General features: G+C 40.5%; 1 pseudogene; it reads right to left on the bottom strand.

The window, feature by feature from the left end:
* Nucleotides 1-6,385: 6,385 nt before the first annotated feature.
* Nucleotides 6,386-11,951, bottom strand: LOC120858088 (annotated as a pseudogene).
* Nucleotides 11,952-14,068: the final 2,117 nt, after the last annotated feature.

The following is a 14,068-nucleotide window of genomic DNA, read 5'->3' as shown; positions in this document are numbered from 1 at the left end:
GAAAAGGGGCTGCAGTGGGCTAATTCCCTGAAGACAGTCTGACCCACCCCGGAGGAGGTAGTGAATAGTTTTATAATGTCCAGGGAGCAGGGCGTGATCAGCTCGTGGACAGTTCTGGGACTGGTTGGCATCGAGGTGAAGTTTCAAGCAGCATCAGCCTCCTGGTTTCAACCAATTTGGGGTGTATGTTCTTGTGGTCAGCAGTTTTCATCTGGAGGGGAGTCTGCTTTCTGTAAAACAACTTAGGAATGTGTGTCGGGCCTTTCTATCTTTCGGGGAACTGGGTGTTTGGTAATACTATTACGTGGCAGAATTACAGTCTAAATTGTTGTCAGTTTCCTAGTCCAACAACTGTTCTTTGTTTCTGTATCTTCACATTTCCCAATCTTTAATTCTTGAATGAGCATTTTACTTCAAAAGACAAGGACACAGTGGCTTGTACATGGTTTCATATTCATGAGTAGGTAGCCTCTCTATTGGTAGGATCTGAATGATTTGACTTTTATGACCCCCTTCTCATTGAAGTGTAATGGTCTGCTTGCTCCACCAGTGGGAGCTCCTGTATTGAAAAATGACATTTCTTGTAGAAGCCTGCTGCTATGCAGCCATGCATGCCTGCTCAGTGGCTATCTTGTCTGACTCTTTGCAACCCCAAGGACTGTAGCCTGCCAGGCTCCTCTGTCCATGGGATTTCCCAGACAAGAATACTAGAGTGGGTTGCCATTTCCTTCTCCAGCTATGTGCCCGGGGGATAGTAAATCCCTTGTTGAAAAGGCAAAAGTATTCTGCACAATGTACTGAACTGAAAGCAGTTCACTAGCAGTACAAAAATAATTTTGTTCTAGAACAAAGTCCTAATTGGTAAAATGGTACATAAAAAGTCAGGTTATCACAGACTTAGGCCATAGCCAGTGACTCAGTGGTCTAGCTAGTAAATGTTTGATGGATGAACAATTAAAGAATGCTGTGTGTAAAGAACAGTGTGGAAGACCTATGGAATTTTAGAAAGAAAATTAGAGTAGATCACATAGATACTTAGCAAAATAACCCAGTTACTGACTCAGAGAACTGGCATACCAAGGTGATGCATTGGTCTGCTTTCTGAAGGCAGCCAGTTGGATACATGCTATAAATAGGAATGGAAGTGTCCAAGCCATGCAACAATGCCTGTTACAAAAACATACTCTCCTGTCACTCACCAAAGTCTCTGCTGTAGAAGTTACTAATGCAATATCCCAGATGTTAACAGGAGAAAAACTACTCAAAATTGACCTAGGAGAGAATTTCCCAAGAACAAAGAGTGACATAATGCTAAAAGGTGGTTGACATAGGGCCACTCCTAATGTTTATGGAAGATTCAAAAAAGATTTCAGTAAAAATAGACATTTCTCCTTGGTACTTTGCTTACTCTTTAACTGAAACAGCAGCTGAAATACTATCAAGGTCCTGGAAACAGGTATTTTAAGGACCTTTTAAAATCCATAAAGCAGTGACTTAATTGAACAATTAGAATATGAAATTCAGACATTTTAATTAAAGACATGATATAATCATAAAAGGCTTCCTAACTCAATTAAGTCATTGTGTGTCTGACCTGAAAATGAGGAGTGGTAAATGTGGAGCCTTTTAAAAGAGATTTCTGGACACTGGGCTTTTAAAAACATTTAATTTTATTTTAGCAGCTCCAGTGATCCCAGGCCCAGGACTATACCTGTATGTTTGAGCTAAAGAGAATATTGCTTCTCAAATGCTACTATCTCTATTTTTTTGGACCATAAAGAAGGCCGAACACCAAAGAATTGATGCTTTTGAACTAGAGTGCTGAAGAAGACCCTTGAGAATCCCTTGGACAGCAAGGGGATCAAACAAGCCAATTCTAAAGGAAATCAACACAAAATATTCATTGCAAAGACTGATGCTGAAACTGAAGATCCAATACTTTGGCCACCTGATGTGAAGAGGTGACTCTTTGGAAGAGACCCTAATTCTGGAAAAGATTGAGGCCAGGAGGAGAAGAGGGCGACAGGAGATGAAATGGTTGGATGGTATCACCAACTGAATGGACATGAGTTTGAGCAAACTTGGGGAAATAGTGAATGACAGGGAAGCCTGGCATGCTGCAGTTCATGGGGTTGCGAAGAGTTGGACCTGACTTACCAACTGAACAACAGCTATTCTTTTGAATTAGACTGCAGATTTTCCAAAAGCAGCTCTGGGTAGGTTATCGATATTGCCTCATGTGTACAAACTAGAATTGATTGTGAGTGCCACCCCACTTCAACAATCTTAGATTTACCTCTCCAATTCTAACATCTCTCCTTGGAAAAAGACAAAGGAGAGCCTTTGACCAAGATCTCATTGCTGCCTTGGTGGTAGTGCTGTGTGTGTGCTCAATCATGTCTGACTCTTCAACCCCAAGGGCTCCTTTGTTTGTGGAATTTTCCAGGCAAGAATACTGAAGTGGGCTGCCATCCCTTTCTCCAGGGAGTCTTCCTGACCTGGGGGATGAACCTGGGTCTCTTGCATCTCCTGCATGGGCAGGTACATTCTTTACCAGCTGAGCCACAGGGGTAACCCCTATTGTTGCCTTACTAGCTTTTTTTTTTTTTTTTAGAAGAGGTAGCATTTTTTTGTGCTTTTGTCGTCAAACTTTCTGTATCTGATATTTAAGATAAAGCAGAATTTGGCTGATAATCTCTTTTAGTCAGTATTTAGTCCATCACATTTAATATACTTAGTGATTTAACTTCCCATCTTACTACTGTCATACCTGTTTGATATCCTTTTTCTCTATTACTTTCTTTTGGATTAACCTAACAAGTGGTGCTGGGAAAACTGGTCAACCACTTGTAAAAGAATGAAACTAACACCATACACAAAAATAAAATCAAAATGGATTAAAGATCTAAAAAGTGAAGTCGTGTCTGACTCTTTGTGATCCCATGGACTGTAGTCTACCAGGCTTCTCTGTCCATGGGATTTTCCAGGCAAGAGTACTGGATTGGGTTGCCATTTCCTTCTCCAGGGGATCTTCCTGGCCCAGGGATCAAACTCAGGTCTCCTGCATTGCAGGCAGACGCTTTACCCTCTGAGCCACCAGGGAAGCCCACTTAAGACCAGAAACTATAAAACTCCTAGAGAAGAACATAGACAAAACACTCTCCAACATAATCACAGCAGGATCCTCTATGACCCACCTCCCAGAATATTGGAAATCAAAGCAAAAATAAACAAACAGAACTTAATTAAACTTAAAAGCTTCTGCACAACAAAGGAAACTATAAGCAAGGTGAAAAGACAGCCTTCAGAATGGAAGAAAATAATAGCAAATGAAGCAACTGACAAACAACTAATCTCAAAAATATACAAGCAAGTCCTGCAGCTCAATTCCAGAAAAATAAGCGACCCAATCAAAAAATGGGCCAAAGAACTAAATAGACATTTCTCCAAAGAAGACATACAGATGGCTAACAAACACATGAAAAGATGCTCAACATCACTCATTATCAGAGAAATGAAAATCAAAACCACAATGAGGTACCATTTCACACCAGTCAGAATGGCTGCTATCCAAAAGTCTACAAGCAATAAATGCTGGAGAGGGTGTGGAGAAAAGGGAACCCTCTTACACTGTTGGTGGGAATGCAAACTAGTACAGCCACTATGGAGAACAGTGTGGAGATTCCTTAAAAAACTGGAAATAGAACTGTCTTATGACCCAGCAATCCCACTGCTGGGCATATACACGGAGGAAACCAGAATTGAAAGAGACACACGTACCCCAATGTTCATCGCAGCACTGATTATAATAGCCAGGACATGGAAGCAACCTAGATGTCCCTCAGCAGATGAATGGAGAAGAAAGCTGTGGTACATATACACAATGGAGTATTACTCAGCCATTAAAAAGAATACGTTTGAATCAGTTCTAATGAGGTGGATGAAACTGGAGCCAATTATACAGAGTGAAGTAAGCCAGAAAGAAAAACACCAATACAGTATACTAACACATATATATGGAATTTAGAAAGATGGTAATGATAACCCTGTATGCAAGACAGCAAAAGAGACACAGATGTATAGAACAGTCTTTTGGACTCTGGGAGAGGGCGAGGGTGGGATGATTTGGGAGAATGGCATTGAAACATGTATAATATCATATATGAAATGAATCACCAGTCCAGGTTCGATGCATGATACTGGATGCTTGGGACCGGTGCACTGAGATGACCCAGAGGGATAGTACGGGGAGGGAGGAGGGAGGGGGGTTCAGGATGGGGAATACATGTATACCTGTGGCAGATTCCTGTTGATGTATGCCAAAACCAAGACAATATTATAAAGTAACTGACTTCCAATTAAATATATACATTTATATTAAAAAAGAAAAAAAATCTTTTCTTTCCGTTAAGAGACAAAATTTTACCCTTGTTTTAGTTGTTACCCTGGATATTAGTATATGTTAATGTTGTTTCACTAAATCATGTCCGACTCTTTGTGATCCCATGGACTGTAGCCCACCAGGTTCCTCTGTCCAAGGGATTTCCCAGGCAAGAATATTGGAGTGGGTTTCCATTTCCTTCTCCAGAGGATTTTTCTGACCCAAGGATAAAACCTGTGTCTCCTGCTTGGCAGGTGTATTCTTTACTACTGAGCCACCTAGGAAGTCCCATATTGGCATATGCATCCCGTAAATGAGTACTTTATAGTATTTTGGGGACAATATAAAGATCTCAGCATAGTTTTAAACTTTTGCCCCTCTCCAGCCTTTTGTAAAGTTATTATCATGTATTTTGATTATGTGTGTATGTATGTATACATATGTACATGTGTGTATAATACCTCAAGACATTATTGTTATTATGAGATCAATAGCCATTTAAATTTACCTACATGTTCAAACTTTCAGCTGCTCTAAATTCATTCCTCTATTTCAAAATGTTTCCATTTAGGAACTTATTCCTTCTGTATAAAGAAATACTTTCAGTTATTTCTGTTGGGAAAGTATATTGGTGCCAAATGTCTTCAGCTATTTCTTGTGTGAAAATATTTCCCTTTCATTTTTTTTGTTTTGAAAAGGTAAACTTTAAACAGTTATTTTTATTCCCATCTCAGACTTGGCCAGAGCAAAATATTGCAAGCAACTGATTACTGAGGTCAAACAACAGGTAACTAACATATTAAGGTTAAGTCATAAAGTTACAAAGTAATTAGAAATTTCTGAAAGAGAATGACTGTTTTTAAAAAATAACTTACTCATTACATAAATAATGTCTAGTATTTCACTGATATTCTGCTGTTCGAAAGGCCTTAACCAAAAAACCCAAACAAAACACTCAACTCAATGTTTTAAGTTCCACTGTGTTAATTAAGCTTGTTTGTATATGTGAGGCCTCTAAAAGAAAAGGGGTACAAAATCAGGCAGGGCTGGGGACATCGGCAGTGCTTAGAGCTGCCAGGCAGACTCCAGACAAGGAGTATTTTTCTGGTTACTCTACTTGAATTATTATACTCTACTTGAATTCAATAGATAATTAGAGAAATGAAAAACTAATTAACATGATAAGGAGATTACTGCATTTTTTGGACTGCATGTCATATTTGCATTTAGCAAATTCAAAGAGCCTAACAAAAACAGCTTCCATCATCTATCCTCTATAGATGGATAGTTGTTATATTCAAAACTGTACCAATTATCCATCTAGCTTTTTATGTTTGCAGGATAACAATACAGAACTGATGAGCTACAAATGATACCACTGATATCATAAAAATGCTAGCTTTCTAAATTCATGTTTATAAGCATTCATTGCTTCCAGTATAGGCTTACGTGATTAAAGGCAATTTTATTACAGCATCGTGTCCTTTTTTCATTCTAAAATAATAGATTGCATAAAGAGTAACAACTGTTATTTTTGCTTGAAACCTGTGAAATTGAATTATTTTGCTGATGTGAAGTAATAAAACTCACTTAAGGACCATACCACTTTCTTAAAATGCTACACACCCCCTTCTTAAATGCAAAGTTACAGTCCCATCTCAGACTTGGCCAGAGCAAAATATTGCAAGCAACTGATTACTGAGGTCAAACAACAGGTGACTAACATATTGAGAACAAGCTATGGAGCAAGGGAGCATGACTAGATGAAAAGAGTCTTTTTATTTAAAGGTATGATATCCTAAACAGCCCTCTGGCACAGTTAATTTCTGTAATACTTTCACACTCTTCAACCTGTCTATGATATTCTAAACCTTAATTTCTTTCTTAAAGGGCTGATTTGGGTTAACTTGTTGAGAATAATGTCCATAACAGAAAAAGATATCTGTGGTTATAGAACTTACGATAGTTTAGCAGAAGTTATAGATAAATAGGGTAGTGAAGAAGTTAATCAGCTTCACTGTATACCCCAAAGACATTCTCAATGGTACTGACATAGACAGCCAATCCTAGGTTATCCTTTGTGGCTGTGGGCATGATTTGCCTGGCAGAAAATTCCATACTGTAAGCTAAACCAAGCTACACAATATCTTTCTTGGACGTACCTGGTACTCTGTTTTAGAATCTGCTGTGGGTACAATGGGACTATTTCCACCACACCCTCCAAATTTTCTTTCTAAATTCTCTTGAAAAAACGTGAGCAAGTGGTGGTTAGAATCTGTCATATTTAAAGGTCAAATGGCCATAGCTGACATGATTATAGTCCTCAGCCACTCCCTTAGCATTCAAGTGTGTATATGTGTGTTAGTTGCTCAGTTGTGTCCAACTCTTGAGACCCCATGAACTGTAGCCTGCCAGGCTGCTCTGTCCATGGGATTCTCCAGGCAAGAATACTGGAGTGGGTTGCCATTCCCTTCTCCAGGGGATCTTCCCGACCCAGGGATTGAACCCAGGTCTCTTGCATTGTGGGCCGATTCTTTACTGTCTGAGTCACCAGGGAAGCCCTTAGCATTCCAGTAGAGATCAGAAATAACCACACTGTTCTTCCTCAGAAAAACCTAAGGTTCTGGAGTTATTGACCCACTGGCAGCTTCAGCAATGATACTTGCTTTCAGTGCACTGGATTTGGTCAACTGCTTCTCATTGGCTGCAGGGACTGGTATGTCACAGACTGCTTCCAAGATGCTTCCTTCCAAGGGTTTTGCCTTGGGGAAGTCAAGAATTGATTTATGTTGCAATTTGAAGTCTTCTAGTTCCTTTGGGTCAGTGCCATCTGAATTTCATATGCTCCCATCGACTTCACCACCATCAACACATTTAGCATCAATATGATGTAAATATGCCATACAGTATAGGCCCACATTGCCAAATCTCTGAAAAATGTTTTATCTCCAAATCCCGGTGTATTCGTAAAATGCCTGTGTAAGAAACTTCATTGAGGAAATTTTCAATCCCATGGCAAACACCATGACCAGTGGCAGGGCTACCTCTGTGGATGCCACTCTGACTGATGGATTTACCAGTAATAGCAGGCATGTGCATTAATATCTCAGTGCCCATCGGTGCTGGCACAGGTTTCAGCAATCCAGGACATTTTCTCACTCACCTGTGGCCCTAACTGGGGAAGGCACATCAATGCCAGGACCAATAAAACTCTGTTTTTCCAGCTCCACGGTGAACCTCCGTGTGATATTTTCCACTGTATTATCAGTATGATTCCTGGGACTGAGCTTAACATCAGCTTTAGCACCGCCAAATAGCACATCAACATAGCACATTTATACATCATCAGGCAAACCAAAGCTTTTACTTTATGTACACTCACATCTTCTCACTAACCAATACTTACTCTGAAGGGTGTGCAATGCTAAGCTCTGCTGGACCCAGTAGCCCTCAGTGACCTCCCAGGTGCCGCACTGGCACAGGATGGGGATGGACCAGATATGCACTTGCTTGCAGGGTTTGATGATTCTCAGGATGCCACGCACGGCTTCTGCTCCTCACTCTCCCAGGTCTCGAGGACTTCCACCAGCTTGTCCTCCATTATGCTAGCGCCATGGCCAAAGGAGCCAGCTTGAAGAAACCAGCTTTAAGTTTCATCACTGTTGCCATGGTGCCGCCAGGTGGGCGGAACCGGCCCGCGTGGTTGGACGGAGGCCAAGGGCCAAAGCACCGGTGAGTGCTGTGGAGGGGCCACGAGGAGCGGTGTACTTGCGTTGGCTCTGGGGCAGGCTGCCTTCTAAGCTCGAACCTTCTTCACCGTCCTCTCCCTTCTTGGCACCGGCCACCTGATCTGGAGGAGCCGAATCCGTCTGTTGGTGCCAAACCACACGGTAAACAGTGGTGTGGAACCAGGCATCCAGCGCGCAGGGCGTGGGCCTCCTCTCTCCTCACCTCGCCAGGGCTTTATCAGGTATGTTTTCTTTCCCTTTGAAGTACATTTTGATTATAGAGCGCGTTTGCACTTATTTTCTTTCATGCTTTCCGGAATATTAACCCACAGTCTGTAGGCTTGCATCACTTCTGTTGGGAAATCAATTTCAGTCTAATGTTGGCTCCTTGGAAGGCAGGCTCATATTTACTTATTTCCCGAGTAAAAGGTACAAATGGAGGCCCTTGGGTCATTCATGAAGTGAGGGAGTCTGTACATTATTGCGTAATTCAGCACACACCGTGGAGCTCGATGCTCACTCCTCTGGCCTGGTGTGTGCGCTTCTGTGGAAAGAGGGCCCTGAGACCCAGAAGCGACCTGAGGTTGTTTGGGCAGAGATTTCTGACGCCCAGCTCTTTGAAGCAGGAGCTGCAGAGTGTGCTGGTTGTGGTTGGCTGTATCCACTTAACTCTGCAAGACCCTCACCCTGGGAAGAATAACAGGCGGGGAAGGAGGTCAAACAAGTCCTAAAACACAGTTTCAGGCCTGGACCACAGTTGCCCTGTGTCTAAAGGTGGTACCCTTACCAGCCTGGGTTCTTAAACTCTTTATTTAACCAACACAAATTGATGTGAGGTCAGACAAGACATTCAGGCAAGGCTTTAGTGGGACTTGCTGCAGCTGGAGGAAGTGAAAAGAAGTAACAGGGGCCCTTGCTCACTCCTTGAGCTGGTGGGGTGACCTAGTCCCTTAAATGGGCTGAGGGTAGGGGCAGACACATGGCTCAGGCCAGTGGGTGACTTAGATGGTCTGCCCACTCCCTTGATGGTGCTGTTTGCAGGGGTCCTAGGTCATAGCCTGTGTTCGCTACTGACACCTCAGAAGTAGCAGTTGGGTTTTGGTCTCTTTGTATCTTGTTGCTCTTGATTTGCCCCAGTTGCACATGCTTGCAGTTAATTTCAGTCCTTTATGTATTCTGTCACTGGAGGAGGTGTTTGTCCAGGTGCAAACACTGCAGCAAAGGTCCCCAGGTCGCAGCCTGTCTCTGTACTGTTTAAAGGCAATTTGTCTTTTGTCTCAGGCTGTTTTAAAATTGTTCTTTGTGTCTTTGTTTTTCAGTATTTTATTATGAATGCCTAGATGTGTTTTTTTTTTTTTGTATTGATCTTTCTGGAGATTCATAGTGGTTACTGAACTAGTCTTGTCTCTAAACCCACTTTTATGCTTGCGGTGTGCAGAATATGGAAAGTATATTTCTTCTTTGCCATACCACTCCTCTTAGGTTGTGGCACTAAAGGCAGACTACTTGATGTTTCTATTAACATCACCTCCCGTGCCCACCACAATAGCTGGGGTTCCAGTTTCAGCTTTTTTCAGCACTGCCCTCTCAGACATAGAAGCAGCAAGAAAGCACTCCTTCCCAGCTCCATAAGACACCCCCTTCTCTGAGCTCCTGAGATGGCAGCACAGATGGACAGCATCCCCCTTAGGGATCTGAGTCCCAGCTCACAGAGAATCTCTTGCAGGCTTTCAGTTGCTAATGATCCAACCTCTTATCTTTGTTCCTTTAGCCCCAGTTCCTGTGATTACTATCTCTGTATTACGATAATGTTCCCTTTTCACTTTTCTAATTTTTCAATTTCTGTTTAACTGCGTTTCCATATTAAATTATATTGCTCTGTCCCATTCTGTCTGTCCTCTCTTTCTATAATTCTAAATATGTTAGATCTTTACTATTTCCCACAAGACTTCGATGATTTTATGCTATATTTCTCTCTTTAAAAAAGTCTCTTTCAGTTAGGATATTTTTTGTTGACCCACATTCTAGTTTTATTATCTTCTGTTTCTAATCTGTTTAATTTTGGTTATTATATTTTTCAGTTCTAGAGTTTACTGTTGGTTATATTTTATAGAATCCAGTCCTCTAGAGACATTCTCCATTTTTTCATATATTTTCTTGAACATATTAATCAAAGTCATTTAAAAAATGCATGTCTGAATAGGTAACAAGTGTTGCCAAGGATGTGGAGAAAAAGGAACCCTTGTGCACTGTTGTTGGGAATATAAATTAGTATAGTCATTATAGAAAACAGTATGGAGGGTCCTCAAAAAAATGAAAAAAATATTACTGATATATGATTCAGCATCCTCCTTCTGGGTATATACTCCTTCTAAGTATATTCCCAAAGGAAGAGAAATAATTAATTGAAGAGATATCTGCATTACTATGTTCACTGCAGTTTATTCACAAAAGCCAAGACATGGAAACAATCTAAGTGTATGCCAGTGGATGAATGGTTAAAGAAAATGTGGTATATCTATACAATGGAATATTATTCAGCCACAAAAAGGAAGTCTACCATTTGTGACAAAACAGATTGACCTGGAGGGCAGTAAGCTAAGTGAAATAAGTCAAAAAGGGAAAGAAAAATACTGTATAATCTGCTGCTGCTGCTAAATTGCTTCTGTCGTGTCCGACTCTGTGCGACCCCATAGATGGCAGCCCATCAGGCTCCACCGTTCCTGGGATTCTCCAGGCAAGAACACTGGAGTGGTTGCCATTTCCTTCTTCAATGCATGAAAGTGAAAAGTGAAAGTGAAGTCACTCAGTCGTGTCCGACTCTTAGTGACCCCATGGACTGCAGCCTACCAGGCTCCTCCGTCCATGGGGTTTTCCAGGCAAGAGTACTGGAGTGGGGTGCCATTGCCTTCTCTGTGTATAATCTTACTTATATATAGAATCTAAAAAAATCTAAACTCTTAGAAACAAAGAGAAGATTGGTGGTTGTCAGGGGCTGAAGATTGGGGGAAATGAGTTGCTGGTCAGAGGGTATGAACTTCAAATTATAAAATGAATAAATTCTGGGAATCTAATGTACAGCATGGTGACTAGTTAACATTGTATTACATTCTTTAAATTTTCTAACAGAGTAGGTCTTAAATGTCCTCAGCATATATCCACACAATGGTAATTACCTGAGGTGATGAATGTGTTAATTAACCTTGCTGTGCTCATTCGCTTGATCATGTTTGACTCTTTGCAACACCATAGACTGTAGCCTGCCGGGCTTTGCTGTCCATGGAATTTTCCAGGCAAGAATAGTGCAGTGTGTTGCCATTTCCTACTCCAGGGATTCTTCCTGACCCAGGGACGGAACCCTTATTGTGGTAATTATTTCACAATATACATGTGTATCAAATCATCCTGCTGTGTGCTTTATACTCACACAATGTTATTTGTCAATTATATAAAGATACGAAAAAAGGCAAATTTTATTGAACAAACAAATGGATGAATGAATATGAAAAAAATAAAACGCATGTCTAATAACTACTATCTGAGATCTCCAGTGAGTCTGTTCCTATGGTCTTTTTCTTTCTTTCTTTTTTTTTTTTTTTTGACTCATTTAGTCCTGTTTTAAGGAATATCTGACATTTTTAGAAATGAAATTGAGAGTCTGGCTTATGCTTAGTACAGAAAAGAATGTCTTTTGCTTTGTTCTATTTCTTGTTCAGTCTTACACTTATGGTATAGTGCTTCCATGACCCTCCATGGTTCTAACTAAAGGAATAATTACCACTCACCCCTTCTTGGTGGGTCCTCAGCTCTACAGATAGATCTGCTTGGCTTCTCAGCCCCATAGCCTCTACTTTCTATTCAGCTTATTATCCTCTTATCATGCGCTGCATATGGCATAAATGTATCTCCTGGGGAAAATTGATGCAGAATGTCGGGCTCACCTTAAAACATTTTGCTTTTTTTGGGAATCTTGGCCCAATAAATCCTGGCTGCTTTGGTATCCATGAACTTCAAGTTTTGTGTCCATATACCCATAAACTGCCAAAAGCTCAGCTAACGTTCTCAGCCTCTTAGCTGTTAGTTTCTGCTAGGCTTCTCAGTCTCTTGGCCATGTGCCACTTGCAAATAGAGGCCTTGAGGAGACAGTTAATGCAGAATATCCAGCTCATCCCAGTATTCTTCTCTTCCCTGTGAGGTCTTATTCTCTGACTCTTGACAGACTTGTTAGACTTTCCAGTACTTTCAAACAAATGCATTTTCCTTTTCATTTATCTTTTTCTAGTTCTCAAGGGGACTGTTGATCAGATAAAGCTGGCCCTGCATGATCAGAAGTAAGGTGTCTACATTTTTTATGACTCAGAAAACATGAGATTTCTAGAATGATGGCCTAACTTTTAAACTAAAGCCTTGACTTCCCCAAAAGTCTCAGTTTGGGCTGTCTTATATTTCTCTATCATTTGGCTCTTAGTTGCTTTTCTCTGGATGATCCACCTTCACCTCTGTGACAATTGGGCAGTGTGAGGTGACTTAAAGAGAAAGTCTAAATCTTTTCATTTTCAAATGTTTGGGTAGGAGAAGAAGAAAGAAAGATGAAAATATCTGGTTTGATAGGATCTGGCAAACCACACTCTGTCCACCTCTGCACCTTTTTCTTATGCCCAGAAAAATTAAATGCATTGATAGTGTTCCTTGTATTCATATCCCAGGTTTCTAAATCTTGCAACAAAGTCCTATAGGAATATCAGGATAAGTACCAGTCCCTATTTAGGGATGACATTTGAGTGATTGCTTCTATTAATTTCTCTCATAAATATTCAACTCTCTGAGTGTATATAGCTGAGGCTTGTTCAGCAAAAGACAGACAATCCTAAGGCATTTGTTTCAGTGTGCCCAAGTACTACACACTTGGTGCCAAGATAACTGTTGGACTGTGGCTATTCAGATTCTGTATCTTTTCTTGCATACTTGCGATATTTTAAATATTTTCTGTTAACAATAACAACACATTTCCAACTTCCAATTTCTGGTTTGCAAAAACTTACCAGATACAAGTTCATGTGCTGGATCCATAGTGAGGCCAAGCAAACTGAAATATTGGAGTTTGAAATAGAGAAAGGTTTACTGCAGGGCCATACAAGGAGAATTAGTGGCTCATGTCCCCCAAAACCTTGAACACCCAAAAGGGTTTCAGCAAAACATTTTTAAAAGCAAGGTGAAGGAGGGTTGGTTGTTGTAAACTTCTTGGTGGGGGAATCCCTTGTTCTTACAGCTACCCCCACAGGTCAAGTCATGCTGTACTTTGTAAACTTTCAGCAAGACTAATGTTATCCTTTATTTTGCAACTTTTAATCTCTGGATGAATGGAAAAATAAAAGATCAGAATCTTGAGCCTGGGCTATCCTATATATTTCAGGATATAAGCAGCATTCTTATCTGGCAGCAAAGGCAATAGAATACAAAGGTTAAAGTAAAAGAAACAGATCTCATATGGAGTCAGATTTGCTCTTCACTGTTACAAAACTGGTGCTGTGTTTGCCCCAAGGATTGTAAGACTTTTATGCAGAATGTATCCTAGGGAACCACACTGTATTAAATCCATGCTCTGGAAAAGTGGACTTCTATTTATAGGTTTTTTTAAAGTATCACATACGGGTTTATAAATTTTCTACAGATCATAAATGTAAAAGTACTTTCTACAGTTCACCAATACAAAAATAAAATGGTGGAGGAAGGGGAAAAGAAATCCTTGACAATTCCTCATTTTCTTTTACTAATAAAAAATGAAAACAAAAGTGTTTTCTGTTGTCTATACTGAATGTCTAGGTACACTATTGCAGTTTAGCCAAAGACTGCCAAGTTCAATTGAACTCCATTATAAAGTATTGATTGGTTAGAAGAGAATTATCTAAACCCCAGACTGTCAAGAACTGTTACTTAAACACCCTTGTGTGTAATTTTA

The sequence above is a fragment of the Oryx dammah genome, unplaced genomic scaffold, assembly GCF_014754425.2.
Source record: "Oryx dammah isolate SB20612 unplaced genomic scaffold, SCBI_Odam_1.1 HiC_scaffold_29, whole genome shotgun sequence".
Classification (NCBI taxonomy): domain Eukaryota; kingdom Metazoa; phylum Chordata; class Mammalia; order Artiodactyla; family Bovidae; genus Oryx; species Oryx dammah.
This window is presented reverse-complemented; position numbering and strand designations above follow the sequence as displayed.